A 13,252-nucleotide genomic window follows, 5' to 3' on the forward strand; every position below is an offset into this window, starting at 1 on the left:
CATCTTCAGGTAAGCCTGGTGCTGCTCCTGGCATGCCCTCCTGCACTCTCCATTAAACCAGGATTGATGGTAACGGTTGAGTGAGGGACATACTGAGCCACGAAGGTTGTAGATTGTGCTAGAGTTCAATTCTGCTGCTGTTGATGGCCCACAGCACCTCATGGATGCCCAGCCTTGAGTTGCTAGATCTATGTGAAGTCTGTCCCATTTACTGCAGTGATAGTGCCACACACATGATGGAGGTTGTTCTCAGTGTGATGGCGGGACGTTGTTCCACAAGGACTGTGCGATGGTCACTCTTACTGATACTGACATGGACAGATGCAACTGCAGCTGGCAGATTAGTAAGGATGAGGTCAAGTATGTTTTTCCCTCTTGTTGGCTCCCTCACCACGTGCCGCAAACCCAGTCTGGCAGCTGTGTCCTTTAGGATCTGACCAGCTCGATCAGTAGCACTGGTGCTGAGCTACTCTTAGCAGTGGATATTGAAATCCCCCACCCAGAATACATTTTGTGCCCTTGCCATCCTCAGTGCTTCCTCTAAGTGTTGTTCAACATTGCAGAGTACTGATTCAGCAGCTGAGGGAGGACGGTACGTGGTAATCGGCAAGAGCTTTCCTTGGCCATGTTTAACTTGAAGCCATGAGGCTTCATGGGGTCCAGAGTCAATGCTGAGGCCTCCTAGAGCAACACTGTCCTGACTGTACACCACTGTGCCACCACCTCTGCTGGGTCTGTCCTGCCGGTGAGAGAGGACATATCCAGGGATAGTGATGGTGATGGTGGAGTCTGGGACATTGTGTGAAAGATATTATGACTGTGTCAGACTGTTGATTAACTAATCTGTGAGACAGTTCTCCCAATTTTGGCACGAACCCCAAGATGTTAGTGAGGAGGACTTTGCATGGTCGACAGGGCAGTTTCTGCCATTGTCTTTTCTGGTGCCTAGGTCAATGCTGTGTGATTTATCCAGTTTCATTTCTTTGAGTCTAAGTAGTGGTTGGTCCAACTGAGTGGCTTGCGAGGCCATTTTAGAGGGCAGTTGAGAGTCAAGCTCATTGCTGTGGTCTGGAGTCATATGTGGGCCAGACCAGGTGAGGTTGGCAGATTTCCTCCCTTGAAGGACATTAGTGACAATGGATTCATGGTGATCGGTAGATTCTTAAGTCCAGACTTCTTTTAAAAATTAAACTTCCACCATCGAACCCAGGTCCCCAGAACATTTTCTGGGTTTCTGGATTAATAGGTTAATGATAATACCAGTAGGCCTTGAGGACTCATGCAAAGAATTTATTTAACTCTTCAGCCATTTCCTGGTTCCCCAATATTATTTCTCCAACCTCATTCTCTTAGGGGCTTGTATTAACTTTGGCCTGTCCTCCTTTCTATATATTTAACAAAGTTCCAGTTGCCTGTCCTGATATTATTTGCAAGTCCATCCTCAAAGTTTACCTAATCCCCTTCTTTTTTTGGTTGTTTTCTGCCTTTTAAGAATTTCTCGATCCTCTGGCTTGTGATTAATCTTTGCAACATTATATCTATTCTTTCTTTCCATTTGATAAAAGGATCCCTTTGCCTTGTCATGTAGGATAATACGATACAATGTTTTGTTTGTCTTTTCTTGCAATACAGAGTTTTTATAGAACATTACAGCATAGTACAGGCCCTTCGGACCTTGATGTTGTGCTGACCTGTCATACTGATCTTAAGCCCATCTAACCTACACTATTCCATGTGCGTCCATATGCTTGTCCAATGACGACTTAAATGCTCCTAAAGTTGGCGAATCTACCACCATTGCAGGCAAAGCGTTCCATTCCCTTACTACTCTCTGAGTAAAGAAACTACCTCTGACATCTGTCCTATATCTTTCACCCCTCAATTTAAAGCTGTGCCCCCTCGTGCTCGCTGTCACCGTCCTAGGAAAAAGGCTCTCCCTATCCACCCTATCTAACCCTCTGATTATTTGATATGTTTCAATTAAGTCACCTCTCAACCTTCTTCTCTCTAATGAAAACAGCCTCAAGTCCCTCAGCCTTTCCTCGTAAGACCTTCCCTCCATACCACGCAACCTCCTCGTAAATCTGCTCTGCACCCTTTCCAAAGCTTCCACAGACGACATGTCCATCATGGGCCTCCTGCAGTGCCACAATGATGCCACCCGAAGGTTGCTGGAACAGCAACTCATATTCCGCTTGGAAACCCTGCAGCCCAATGGTATCAATGTGGACTTCACAAGCTTCAAAATCTCCCCTTCCCCCACTGCATCCCAAAACCAGCCCAGTTCTTCCCCTCCCCCAACTGCATCTCAAAACCAGCCCAGCCTGTTTCTGCTTCCCTAACTTGTTCTTCCTCCCACCCATCCCTTCCTCCCATCTCAAGCTGCACCTCCTTTTCCTACCTACTAACCTCATCCCACCTCCTTGACCTGTCTGTCTTCCCTGGACTGACCTATCCCCTCCCTACCTCCCCACCTGTACACTCCTGTCTACCTATCTTCTTTTTTATCCATCTTCGGTCCGCCTCCCCCTCTCTCCTTATTTATTCCAGTTCCCTCTCCCCATGCCCCTCTCTGATGAAGGGTCTAGGCCCGAAACGTCAGCTTTTGTGCTCCTGAGATGCTGCTTGGCCTGCTGTGTTCATCCAGCTCCACACTTTGTTATCTTGCACTATTGATATGGACTGGTTTGTCACTAGAATTTATTACCCAGGCAAAGTGTGTCACGACTTCAGTTGATCTGAGCTCTTAACAGCAGGTGGAGCCTCAAGTTAATGCCTCTTCTGAATCCCGACAATCCAAATTCCTCAGTACTTCATTGAAGTATTACCCTAAAAATTATGCTTAAATATAAATTACAGCTTGAAGCCATAACCTTCTAATTTATTGTTGAGAGCTCTACTAGTTTATAACAGAACTAGAACAGACCTGGAATGGATACGGGATGGTTTTCTTGAGCAATATGTTGAGGAACCAACTGGAAAGCAGTGCATCTAAGACTGGGTGCTGTGTAATGAGAAGGGAATCATTGCCAATCTAGCTGTGCAAGATTTCTTCGAGATGAGTGGCCGCAACATGATAGAATTTTTTCAATCAAGATGGAGAGTGTGAGAGTTGACTTGGAGACCAGGGTGCTGCATCTTAATAATGAAAGCTGAAGATATGAGGCATGAAATTAGCCTTGATAGATCACAAAGAGTTGCTTAAAGGGATGACAGTGGATAGGCAATGGCAAACATTTAAGGAGCACATGGGCGGACTACAACAACTGTTTATTCCTGTCTGGCATGAAAGCAAAATGGGTAAGAGGACCAATCCATGACTTAACAAAGGCAATTAGCGATAGTATCTGATCCATGGAAACAACATTTGAGGATTGGCAGCATAGTAGAATTTAGCAAAGAAGGACCAAGGGATTGATTAAGAAGGGGTAAATGCAGTAAAGTAAGCATACAGGGAACATAAAGACTGACAGAGTTTCTATAGATACGTGAAGAGAAAGAGACTGGTAAAGACAAATGTTAGGAAGGGGGTTGACCGGTCAAGGGAAGACGGACAGGTCGGGGAGGCGGGGCTGACGCTGGTGGGTAGGAGGTGGGGTGGGGTTAGGGTGTAACCCTAACCCGAACTCTCACCCTGATCTCCACCCCGCCTCCTGCCTACCAGCGTCATCCCCTCCTCCTTGACCTGTCTGTCTTCCCTTGACTGATGAACCTCCATCATAACTCCCCAACAACACTCACCTTTACTGGCTCCAGCACCGCCTCTTTGATCTGTCTCCACCTATCTTCTCCTCTATCCATCTTCTATCCACCTCCCCTTCTCTCTTTATTTATTTCAGAATCCCGTTCCCCTCCCCCATTTCTGAAAAAGGGCCCAAACCCGAAACGTCATCTTTCCTGCTCCTCTGATACCGCTTGGCCAGCTGTGTTCATCCGGCTCCACACCTTGTTATCTCAGATTCTCCAGCATTGGCAGTTCCTCCCGTCTCTGAAATGGTCTGTTGGCCTTCGTTCCGAGAGGTTTCGAGTACAGAAGCCAGAATGTGGTGTTGCAGTTACGCAGCACCTTGGTGAAGCCGCACCTAAAATAGTGTGTGCAGTTTTGTGCTCCTTTTCTGCGGAAGGATGCTGTTGCTCTCATAGTTTATCAGTGCAGCGCATGTTTATCATCCTGTTTCCCGGAATGGCAGGTCTGATGTATGATCAGAGATTGACTCGGTTAGGATTGTTCTCGCTGGAATTCAAATGAATGAGGTGACTTATAAAATTCGAACAGGACTGGACAGGATAGATGCAGTTCCCAGTGGTGGGTGTGTCCAGAACCAGGGGTCACAGTATGAGGATTCAGGATAGACGATTTCGGAGGTATTTCTTCACCCAAAGAATGGTGAGTCCGTGGAAATCATTACCAAAGCAAGCAGTTCATGTCAAAACATTGAACGTATTCAAGATATGGCTAGATATAACACTTGGGGTGAATGGGATCAAGTGTTATGGAGAGAAAGCAGGATTAGGCTGTTGAGTTGGATGATCAGTCATGATCATGAAGAATGGTGGAGCAGGCTCAAAGAGCCATTTGGCCTCCTCCCTCCTCCTAGCTTCCATGTTTACAATAGTCACTCTCTGAAATGCAAAGCTTGAGCAATTGTGCAACTTTGAACTGGGTGCTGGTAGTTTGGTCAGTAACGAAGTTAGGTAAGGCTCGGCAGGACAGTGCTCATTGTTGTTTCTAACATTTTCACCGTGCAGGACTTAGTCCTTGCTCTGCTTCAAGCGAAGAAGTGAGCTAATTGGAGATATCTACAACTTGTTAAGGTTCCAAAGGTTTAAAGTGATGTGGGGATGTGTGGTATTGCTCATAAAGTACATCATGAAGATAAATAAGATAAAAGATAAAAGAATGACGAGAGTAAGATGAGGGCCAATCAAGGACAGTAGTGGGAAGTTGTGTGTGGAGTCAGAGGAGATAGGGGAAGCACTAATTGAATATTTTTTGACAGTATTCACTCTGGAAAACGACAATGTTGTCGAGGAGAATACTGAGATACAGGCTACTCGACTAGCGTTTTGTGCAGTCACGGGATTTATAGGGATTGACTTCCGGAGCCATGATGTCATGCTCCAACTGTACAAAATGCTAGTGCAGCCTCATTTGGAATATTGCGTGCAGTTCTGGTCGCCCCATGACAGGAAGGATGTTGAAGCATTGGAAAAGGTGCAGAGGAGATTTACCAGGATGCAGCCTGGTCTGGAGCACAGGCCCTATGAAGAAAGGCTGAGAGACTTGGGTCTGTTCTCATTGGAGAAAAGGAGGCTAAGGGGGGATTTAATAGAGACATATAAGATGATCAGAAAATTAGATATTGTGGACAGTGAGAGTCTTTTTCAGAGGATGATGATTTCAGCTTGTACAAGGGGGCATAGCTACAAATTGAGGGGTGATAGATTTAAGACAGATGTCAGAGGCAGGTTCTTTACTCAGAGAGTGCTATGGGCGTGGAATGCCCCGCATGCCAAAGTAGTTAACTCAGCCACATTAGGGGCATTTCAACAGTCCTTGGATAAGCATATGGATAATGATGGGATTGTGTCAGGGGAGGGGCTTAGATTAGTTCACAGGTCGGCGCAACGTCGAGGGCCGAAGGGCCTGTTCTGTGCCGTATTGTTCTATGTTCTATGTTCTATCCTTCTTATAATGCGGTGACCAGAAATGTACACAATACTCCAAGTGCGGCCACACCAGAGTTTTGTACAGCTCCACCATAACCTCTTGGTTCCGGAACTCGATCCCTCTATTAATAAAAGCTAAAACACTGTATGCCTTCTTAACAGCCCTGTCAACCTGGGTGGCAACTTTCAAGGATCTGTGTATATGGACACCGAGATCTCTCTGCTCATCTACACTGCTAAGAATCTTACCATTAGCCCTGTACTTTGCCTTCCGGTTACTCCTACCAAAGTGCATCACCTCACACTTGTCTGCATTAAACTCCATTTGCCACCTCTCAGCCCAGCTCTGCAGCTTATCTATGTCTCTCTGCAACCTACAGCATCCTTCATCACTATCCACAACTCCACCGACCATAGTGTCATCTGCAAATTTACTAACCCATCCTTCTGCGCCCTCATCCAGGTCATTTATAAAAATGACAAACAGCAGTGGACCCAACACCGACCCTTGCGGTACACCACTAGTAACTGGTCTCCAGGATGAACATTTCCCATCAACTACCACCTTCTGTCTTCTTTCAGCAAGCCAATTTCCAATCCAAACTGCTATATCTCCCACAATTCCCTTCCTCCACATTTTGTACAATAGCCTATTGTGGGGAACCTTATCGAACCTTGCCGAAATCCATATACACCACATCAAACGGTTTACTCTCATCTACCTGTTTGGTCACCTTCTCAAAGAACTCAATAAGGTTTCTGAGGCACGACCTTCCCTTCATAAAATCACATAATACACCAACTTTGGATGCTTGTATGCTTGCTTGTTTGCTGATCAAAATTAAATAAGTGAAACAATTGCACTGAGGTCACCAATCAGCCAGCACATGACCCTTCCTGTGCATTGGCTGCATGGTTACAAGGAGGAAGAATGAAGTGTCTGGTTCAGCTCAGTGAGACAGAAGCTGTATATTTTGGAAGTTTTGGATTTGACCTTTGAACAGGACAGTTCCATTTATGTATCTAAGTTATATTTATTCACTGTTTCACAGTGGAAGGACACAGTGGAAGGATGGCACAATGGTCAACTCAAGGATGAATCTTGGGGATGTTTACTAATAATTGCACAGTGTTTAGCATCAACAGCAAGATGTCGATAATACTCGGGCTTGAACTGATGAGTGCCAAATAATGTTTGCACCACAGAGGTGCCAGGCAATGATCATCTCTAACAAGAGAGAATCTCACCATCTTCCTTTGTTGAGTTTCAACACTGAAATTCAGTTATCAACTTCATGGGCGTTACTACTGACTTGAACCTGCATGAGATAAGCCATATAAATACTGTGGCTACAAGAGCACGTCTGGGAATCATGTGGTTAGTATCTCCTCTCGTTTCTCCCCAAAGCTTGTCCATCTCTGACAAGGCAAAGTTGGGAGTGTGATGGAATATGATTGCCTGGATGCCGCAGCTCCAGTAACACTCAAGAAGCTTGATGCCATCCATGCTTGATTGGCACTATTTCCATCACCTCAACATTGATGTTTGTCTACTGCTGATAGACAATGGGGGCATTGTGTACCATCTACAAAATGCACTGCAATAACTCATCTGACAGCAGTTCCCACTGGAAAAACAAGGGTAGTTCACCTGTATTGGGTACGTGTGACTGCAATAAATCAAATAAATCAGATCAAATGCTGGGCCAGAATCCTGGCCATCCCTATCTATCAGCCTTGTGCAGGGTATCTATCCCAGATGAACACTTGCGGTCCATGAAGTTAGTTCAGTGCCTTTGCAACAGTGATAATGTGTGACCAATGTATGCTGGCCTTGCGCAGGACCAACATAGAGCCATACAAATGATATAAACCAGAAGGGAGCCATTCAGCCATCTTTGTCCATACTGACCCATAGACATCTGATGCCTTTTTTAATCCCAAATTGTTACAAACGTACATGGACCTGCAGCACTTAAAGTGCAGATCCAGGTACTTCTTAAAAGAGTTTAGAATCTCTTAGTCCAACACCAATTCAGGCAGCAAATTCCTGACACCCATCACCCTCTGCATAAAACGGATTTTCCCACATCCCCTCTAACCCTTCTGCCACTTAGCTTGACTCTGTAACTGCTGATTTTTGAATTCTCTGCCAAGGGAAGCAGCTTCCTCCTGTCTACACTAACTCTACCCTATCTCTGCCCTTCACTGTTTTGTATACCTCAATCATGTCATCCCTCAGACTTTTCTGTTCCAAGGAAAACAGCCTCATATTTACAATTCTCCAGCTTTGGCAATATTTGAGTAAATCTTTTCTGCACTGTCTCCAGAGTTATTATATACTTCCTGGATTGTGATGAACACAACTGCACACACTACTCCAGTTGTGGCATCATCAGTATCTTGTACAGTTTTATCATGATGTCCTTACTTTGGTAATCTACACTTTTCCCAATGAGGCAAAGCATTCCCTGTGCCTTCATCAGAACATTACTGACCTGTAGTGCTACCTTTAGGAACCTGTTCACTTCCATGCTTAGATCCCCCACTTCATCTACCCCTCTCAGTATGTTCCTATTTATTGTGTATTCCCTTTATGTCCTCATGAAAAGCAATGCATCACACTTGTCAGAGTTGTGCTCCATCTGTTGCTTTCCTGCCTTCTCCGCCAACCCATCTAATATCATTTTGGAACTTGGAGCTATCCTCTGTCCTAGCCACCTTACATCCAATTTTTCAGTTGTCTGCCAATTTACCAATTGTGCCCCCCATGTTCAAGTCTGAATCGTTCATCTATAAAATAAATTAAAGGGGCCCCAAAATCAAGCCCTGTGAAACACCAATGGAAATTGCTTTCTGTTCATAAGCACAGCCATGAACAATTACCCTTGTTTCCTGCCACTAAGCCGATTAGTCAACACATTACTCCGTATCCCATGACCCATGAGCTTTCACTTTTTTGCACTTCTCAGGTGGGACGTTATCAATTGCTTTGCTAAAATCCATGTCGACAAATTCATTGCGCAACCCTCATCGATCCTCCTTGCCACTTTCTTAAAGAATTCAACTAAATTTGTAAGTAATGACCTTACCTTGACAAAGCCGTGCTGACTATCCATGACTAGTCCATGCCTTTCTCAGTTAGTTTATTTGATCTCTCAGATCGATTTTAAAATTTTCCCACCACTAACGTAAGACAAGCAGGCTTTTAATTGTTTGGCATTTCCTTCGTACCCTTTATAAACAATGGAACCACATTTATATTCCTTCTCTAATTGATTTAAAACAAAATTTGCCCTGAGGATGATTAGTTTAGTCTTGCATGTGCTGGTGCTACCCTCCTAATGGAGGAAGGGGGACTTTTCATCCAAATTCCCTACTTGTTTCCTTTGTTTTAATTTTCTTTTCTTGTAAATATTTCACCCAGTTCCCTTTTAAGTGAAGCACTAGATTTTGCTTGAATAATCACTTGCAGTAAAAGCATTCCCTATTCCATTATATGGAAACTTTTCCTCTAACTTTCCCATCATTGTTGTGTGAACAAATCCTGGCCTGAATCACAAGAAACAAACTGTGTCTCTTCAGAATTTTTTTTTGTTTGTTAGGGGTCTTATCTCATGAAAAAACAAAAATCAAGCTCTGTTTTTCTGAAACTGGAACAGCAACATTAGAAGCTGCAAGTTCTTCAGTATGTTTGGGAGATCTAGAGTGAATTGTCCCGGAAACCAGATGTTCCACAACATGGTTCTGTGCTCGTGACCATTGGCCTTGAGATTGGTCTCATCTGTCCAGTATTGGAGAATCAGCCTTTGCCTGCTAGAATAGACCAATCATAAAGTCACCAATTGTAAGAGATGCAGTGTTTACCTTCCCTGCATTTGACCTTACTATTGAAATTTTTTTTACAATTATGTGGCTTCTGTCAGATTCTAGTAACTATTTGGAGCCACAGGTGAGAGCTGGTGAAGGTGAGGATGAACCCAGCATGAGCTGCTCAAAAAAAAAAGTGAATCAAACAATTTTTTTTGCCCTCTCTCTTAGTCACTCCAAATCCTCTTGAAGCATCTTTGTATCTTCCTCTCAATTCTCATTTCCAACCAGTGATGTGATTTGTCAGTCACGGTGTTTTTCTGTAAATATGCCCATCTTCATCCTTTGTCCCCATCCACAGATTAGCACATTTAATATGAAGAACATAATATGAAAAACATATAGACCACATCAGATGAATTTCCCTCTTCAATACTTCTGATATCTGATAAATAGAGGCCTTCTAATGGGCATTAACATGTTGTGTCAGCATTGCTTGACTGTTGCTTAAGGTTGCGGTGGTAATTAGTCTTTCTGCATTAAATGTACTTTCAATATTAGAAACTTAAGTGATTGACTACTTCATTGGAACCTAATACAATTATCAGTGGTTTTTTTTGACAGTGCTGATTGATTGGATTTACTAAATGGAAATGTACAGTGTTGCTTTCAAATGGTGATAATTTCTCAATGGAATTTCACGTGCAGGCACTCAGACATGAACTAATGGATAAGGAGGAGACAATCATAACTGCTTTGGATTCAGCCCATAGAAGGGCCAGAGGAGCCGCGCTGACACCTTCATGTTTAAACAGGTCAGCCACTTAATCTATTGCAGGAACAACCACTTTTCTGCAGAACACTTGGCTTTATAGAGGAGTAAGATTTTAGAAATAAAGTAATGCTAAGCTGGAGAGTGAGAAATAATGCAGGGACTCGTATGTTATTTAAAGAAACATGTTACAGCGCATGACAGAAGATTCTGTGACAGTTACTTAGAATTGTTTGTTGTGGGAACAATTGAAAATGTTTCCACTCACCTAGTGATCGTGGTAACTTCAAATTATTAGAAAATTTATAGATCAGCATCTTGAAATATGTTTTTGTTCATTTTCACAAAACGTTACATGACTTTACGTTCTGCAATGTGTTCTTAATTACCATATTCAAAAGCAAAAAGCATGTGTTTACTGTCCTACCATATTTTGGTGATGTATTGATGTGTCTCATTTTCAGAGGACACTTTTCTGCGTGCCACGAGATGTATATCAGCCATACCAAAATGCTGCCTTTGCCTGAGACAGGGAAGATCAACTGACTTTGGGGAAATGGAGAATCATTCATGAATCCAGTTACTTTCTGATCTGACAGCTTTGTGGCATCTGAATGGATAACAATTTGATCTGGTAATCTCAATTGATAGAGTGCAAATGTGTAGTGATGCATTTTGGGAGCTCTGGTAAGTGAAAGATGTTCACAATGACTAGTAGATCCCTAGAGAGCACTGAGAAACAAAGGGACCTTGATGTCCAAAAGCAAGAGTTCATGCCCTCTGCTTCTGGCCTTTCAGGCAAAGTTGGATCCAACACTCCACTGAGTCTTAGATCCCATGAGCTCTTGTTTTGTTGACCAGTCTGCTATCACTGACCTTATCAAAAACATATAGACCACATCAGATGAATTTCCCTCTTCAACACTTCTGATATCTCCTCAATAAAAATTAGATAAAATTTGCAAACCATGGCATTACCTCAACAAAGCCATGCTGACTATCCCCGAACATTCCATGTTTCTCCAAGTGCAGCGACATTTTGTCCCTTAAAATTCTTTCTGATAACTTCCCTACCACCAAGGTTAGACTGGCTTGTAACTTCTGGATCTGTCCTTTCTTCTTTTATATAAAAGTATGAGCGGTCCTCTGGCACCTTAGCTGTGGCCAGAAATGACTTGAAAAATCTTTGCCAGGACCTTTTGATATCTCCTCCCCTGCTTCATAAAGTCATGCAGTATAGAAACAGGCTCACTTGATCAACATCAATGCCAACTAACAAACATCAAACTACTGATCCCATTTACCTGCACTGAGTCATTACCTGCCATACCCTGGCCCTTTAAATGCTCATCTGTTGCTTCTTTAATATTGCAAGCGTATCTGCCTTCTCCACCTTGTCAAGCAGCATATTACATGTCTGTATCACTTTTGGTGAAAACACTTGCCTCAGATCCCCTCTAAATAGCTGACAGTTTACCTGAAATCTATGCCCCCTGACTTAAACTCGTCTACTGGTTCTCACAATCAATCTATGCCTCTCATAATTTTGTATACGTCGATCAGATTTCCCCTCAGCCTCCTCTGCTGCATGGAAAACGCAATTAGCCTACCAGTTTCTCCTCATAAAACTTGCATTCAATCACAAAACAACACCCTGAAACATATACTATCAACCAACCTGGCCAACATCTCTGTCTCCGGCTTGCTACAGTGTTCCAGTGAAGCCCAGCACAAGCAGACAGAACAACACCTCATTTTCTACTTGGGGACCTGACAGCCCTCCAGACTTAACATTGAGTTCTGCAATGTTAGGGCCTAAACTCTCCCATATCCCAGCGCCCCCACCCCACACACCAGGCTTTGTTACCACGCAGCCTGCCACCACACACTCCCTGTTGTTAGTGACTAACAGTCCCCATTGACGACTTCCCAGCCTGATCATTAGCAACTCCTTTATCTGTCCACCTGTCTTTCTCTCTCTTTGGGCTCTATCCTATTGTTTACTCCCTCCCCCACCCTCCTCCCTATTTTCGGCATAGAAACTGATGTTTTCCCAGCCACCATCAGTTCTGGGGAAGGGTCACTGGACTGGAAATGTAAACTCTGTTTTTTCCTCCAACATATGTTGCCACACCTGCTGAGCTTTTCCAGCAACTTTGTTTTTGCTCGTCATTTACAGCATCCGCAGTTCTTGTGGTTTTTATCACTAAACCTGTCAGACTCATCAATGCTCTCTAATGCTCCAACTTGTTGCTCAAATTGCTCCAATAAGAGGCACCTGCTGTACACATGGTCATGCAGACCAGCAGGAGCACTCAGCATTTGACATGTAGCGTAGGATGCACCAATCATGGGTCAGATCTTAATTCCAGGCATACCTTAACTCAACAGAACACGGATCTTTGCTTTTAATTTACTCATTCTCCTGCTTAATTGTAGGGGACAAAAACCGGTGTTCACTCTCAGGTCTCTGCTGATATGCCTGCTTTTCAGGGAGAGCCTTATCTCACCCACTCCTCTCAATAACATTCTCTGACTGTCACTGGGCCAACCCTCTGCTCTCAGTAACACTGTCTGCCCGTCACAGGGCCCTCACCCCCTCCTCTAAGTAATACTGCCCGTCACAGGGCCCTCGCCCCCCCCCCCCCTCTCAGTAACACTGCCCGTCACAGGGCCCTCGCCCCCCCCCCCCCCCTCTCAGTAACACTGCCCGTCACAGGGACATCACCCCCTCCTCTCAGTAATACTGCCCGTCACAGGGCCCTCGCGCCCCCCTCTCAGTAACACTGCCCGTCACAGGGACATCACCCACTCCTCTCAGTAATACTGCTTGCCATAGGGCCCTCACCTGCCCCTCTCAGTTATGCACTGACTGACTGTCACAGGGCCCTCACCCCCTCCTCTCAGTAACACACTCCGTCACAGTGCCCTCAGACTGTCACAGAGCGCTCACCGCTCCGCTCAGTCACACTGCCATATACAGGGCCCTCACGTGCTCCT

General features: G+C 44.3%; 1 long non-coding RNA gene across 3 annotated transcripts in view; it reads left to right on the forward strand.

The window, feature by feature from the left end:
* LOC132208193 (uncharacterized) overlaps positions 1 to 12,888 on the forward strand; it is a 59,618-nt gene extending 46,730 nt beyond the window's left edge. For 2 of the 3 annotated variants that reach the window (XR_009444275.1, XR_009444276.1), the window contains exons 7-8: positions 10,189 to 10,295; positions 10,717 to 12,888. This is a non-coding gene — a long non-coding RNA (uncharacterized LOC132208193). The remainder of the gene's footprint in view (positions 1 to 10,188; positions 10,296 to 10,716) is intronic. The other variant, XR_009444277.1, reaches the window with a different exon arrangement.
* The last annotated feature ends 364 nt before the right edge of the window (positions 12,889 to 13,252 follow it).

The sequence above is a fragment of the Stegostoma tigrinum genome, unplaced genomic scaffold (assembly GCF_030684315.1).
Source record: "Stegostoma tigrinum isolate sSteTig4 unplaced genomic scaffold, sSteTig4.hap1 scaffold_310, whole genome shotgun sequence".
NCBI classification, from domain to species: Eukaryota; Metazoa; Chordata; class Chondrichthyes; order Orectolobiformes; family Stegostomatidae; genus Stegostoma; species Stegostoma tigrinum.